At 36.5% G+C, this 3549-nt stretch overlaps 1 protein-coding gene across 1 annotated transcript in view; it reads left to right on the forward strand.

Moving 5' to 3' along the window:
* The window catches only part of ZC3H12C (zinc finger CCCH-type containing 12C), a 26264-nt gene that overhangs the window by 832 nt on the left and 21883 nt on the right, over positions 1 to 3549 (forward strand). The window lies entirely within an intron of this gene.

The following is a 3549-nucleotide window of genomic DNA, read 5'->3' on the forward strand; positions in this document are numbered from 1 at the left end:
TTCTACCACATGCCCTATTGTGTGAACATATGCATGAGTCTATTGAAAGTTTTCAGAAGATGGGCAGGCCACCAGTTGCTGGTCTCCTGCAGTTCCAGTAGACATCTGTTGCCCCAGAGCATTAACCAATCTGTTCAATGAGACATCCTTCCTTTGTTGGATAGAATGATGCAGACAACAGCACTCGCTGAAATACAATGGTAATTAAATACATAGAATCTACAGCAGTAGGTATTTATTACATATTCATTATTTTATTTGCATTGTTGCAGTATCTTTATAATTTGGATAACTGATACATTCATTTTTTCCTTTTCCAATCAGCTCTGCACTTGTGACAAGTAATGACAGTGTTTCAACTAACTGTGGTTTCAGTATTTTCCATTTTGTGTTTAAAAGACTGAGAAAAAGTCTGCCTGTGTGAAAACATGCTAAACTATTTCCCTGTAGATTGTATCTTCAGCAACTTTTGACAATCTTTTGAGAATACGCAATTTCTGTGCCACATGATGCACTATTTTACTCCTTGTTATTTTCCTCTGTCAACTATATTTGCATTCAATTGATTTTCTGATGCTCAGTTGTAAGTGGAAATACACTGAATACACATTAAAAGATTAGATTATCTCCTTGCCCACATCCCTTTGAGAAATATTTGTGTTTTGTGTGAGGGTGAACTAAAGAGCTGACTGTTGTTAAATTGCTAGTGGAAAACTGTGGTGATTTCTAAGAAATGGGAAAAGATTATACTTTTGCAATGTAGTAGCACAGTGCTCATTTGGAGTATTACAGTTATACTTGATAAAAGTATTTGACTCAGTGATACAGTTTTTTGGACCTATAACAGTGAACCTAGTGTGAGGTACTGTGATTTTTAGACAGGCTATAGTTTAAAACATACACTGTCATGTCTAAATTGGGAGTTTTATTAACTTTTTCGTTAAAAATACAGATTCTGCTATTCAGCTGTGGTGAGCATAACCAAAAGTTGAAGACTTTGTAAATAAGAATTTTTCGACTGACGGTTGGTTGGTTGGTTGCCTCTCAGTTGAGTCAGAATTTGTATCAGGTATTTTTCCTAGCTATATTGCATTGTATCATTAAGCATACTTTAAAACCATATGTGCATCTTGAGAGTTCCTTGTAAATAAAGGGTGCAAGGAGTTCTTTCTTACCTGATTTTACTCCTTGGGTAAATGTGACCTTCTCTGATTTTCATGAGCTTCATTGTCCTATATAGGTACACTGGTATTGGTTTAGAATACACACTCATTCAGTAGAGTGGCTGGCATGTTGTTGTTCACTAACCAAATCAAGATAAAACAATCAATTCCAACAGTATTCAACAGTGAATCTCATAAAGGACATACTGGCAACTCCAAAGTCTAGCAGTTCTATAGGGGTGCAGTTGACCACAAATAGAGTGTGCAAAGTTCACAAACAAAAAAAAATTGTCTGAAAATAGTTTTCATGGAGGGTTTAGGCCAAATGCCAGGAATAGGGTACTGCTTATGCAAAACTATTTCAGAAATCTTTAGCTTTGGATTTACAGTATATACATAATTTTAACTACCCTTTTAAAGCAATAATATGATGACTATGTACTATCTATGGCAGATTTGAAAGCTGCTGCTCTTTTTACCTTCTTTAAATAGTTTCTGAAAACCAGCAGAGTTCTGTGTAAAAGAAGCAGTTATATATTGGAGCGAGGTGGAGGTTGACAGGGGACTTGAAGCAGATAGATGCGAGACTTACTATGTATACATTCCTAACAAGGGACAAAGCTCAGTTTATGGTCATTTTTCATACACAGTTGATTTGCAAATCATCTCAAGTATGTTTCATATAATGCCTGATCTTCAGAGGCATTCATATGCTAGTGACTCCTTTGAATGCCATTGGAGGGTGTTATAATTGTAGTTGCTGTAAAGCACTTAAACTTCAAGGAAGAGGCTATTGGAGAATGACTTAAGTATTATTTTAACTAACATTTAAAAAAAAAAAAAATCCTCTGTGCACTTCAAGCTTTGTTGATTCCAGGCTGTTAATATGCAGCCTCCTTCCCCCCTCCAAAAAAATACCCCTCCCTTTACTTTTAGTTCAATACTAAAATGACATTTCACAGTACACGGATTTAGGCAGTGACCCATTATCTCCCTGTATTCTGTGGCAGCAGTACATGAGCCAGCTCAACTTTTCAGTCCAGCTTAAAAGTGTTGCCCATTAACTAGACTTCCTCGAGTCAGACCAGATTGTGGGGTTGGTGGAACAATGATGTCGGGGCTTCCAGATCGGTTTGGCAGCTGCATTGTTCTCTGAGGGGAAACCAGACGCACTTAAGTCCCGCTCTCTTTCATAGGCTTTTGTTCATACCAAATTATTCTTTTGCTGTGCTAGTATTCATGATGGTATGTTAAAGGGGTGCATCCTAGCAACTAAAGGCTGGTTGCTAAGCAGCCTTGCTTCCAATAGGGACTTCTTGTTTGAGATTTTTTTCTTTCTTTCTTTCTCTCTTTCTTTCTGGTTTTTTTTGGGGGTGTCAGTCCTGTGAAGGCCACCATGTTGATTTTTTTAACTATCTTTTTATTGGGATATTGTTGTGATTTGTTACTAGCACTATGCCATCTAGTGCATTATGTTAGTTAATAAATCACTGTGTGAAGAGGCTTGTTTCCTAAATTCTCATTGTGTTTAATCTGTGGTGTTGCTTGAAATCCTGAAGCTTGGAGTGAAGAGAAAGTAATATTCCTTGATATGCTGCTTGAGAGTTTCCAACCCTACTGTCTTCAAACAATATTAGATCTGAATAAAACTTGAACATTTTCTTTCCTGTCAGTCTTGCTTGGATTAAGGTGTTAGAGATGAAAACACTGCTGATATATTTATTTGTTTGTTTTAACTAGAAGTGCTTAGGTAAAGTAAATTTTTGTGCCCCATTGGTCAGAAGGTCTACCAGAGTGGTGATATCTTAGCACTCTGCACCTGCAGAGTCTGCTTTTATTGAACCACAGATTGTAATTTTTGCTTGATTTTTCTCTCTAGTCTTAAACCTGGATGAATTTCACCTTTGTGCACTTTCAGATACTTGTTCCAAGAAGAGGAAAGTACACCATATTCTTAAAATACTGGGTCATTCTTAAGCACCAACCTGTCAGTGGATGGGAAAGTTAATGTCTTTGCTGACACAGATTTTGGCTGTTCATGAGACATACCTGTAATTTCTGTTAGTATAGATCAAGAGATTCTGTTTGACAGAAAGTTTTATTGGGATTTATCCTCCTTGATGAAATTTGTGTCTGTAACATATCTGTCAAGCTCAAGTGAAGTTATTTGCCTCTATGTCTTGCTTTTACATTCTGCCTTGCAAGTTGAAAGTGTGAAAGAGCTCTTTGTTTCATAGTCTTCCTTTAATGTAAATTCTTCTTATTCTTGGCCAATACAGTTGGTCCATATGGTTCATCTTTATCTATGAGAAATAATTTATCTTTTACCTTCTTTATTGAAGCAGTTAGCAAAGATTCCTGTTTAAAAGAACAAAATAAGGGAAAG

The sequence above is a fragment of the Chaetura pelagica genome, unplaced genomic scaffold, assembly GCF_000747805.2.
Source record: "Chaetura pelagica isolate M959 unplaced genomic scaffold, ChaPel_1.0 scaffold85, whole genome shotgun sequence".
Classification (NCBI taxonomy): domain Eukaryota; kingdom Metazoa; phylum Chordata; class Aves; order Apodiformes; family Apodidae; genus Chaetura; species Chaetura pelagica.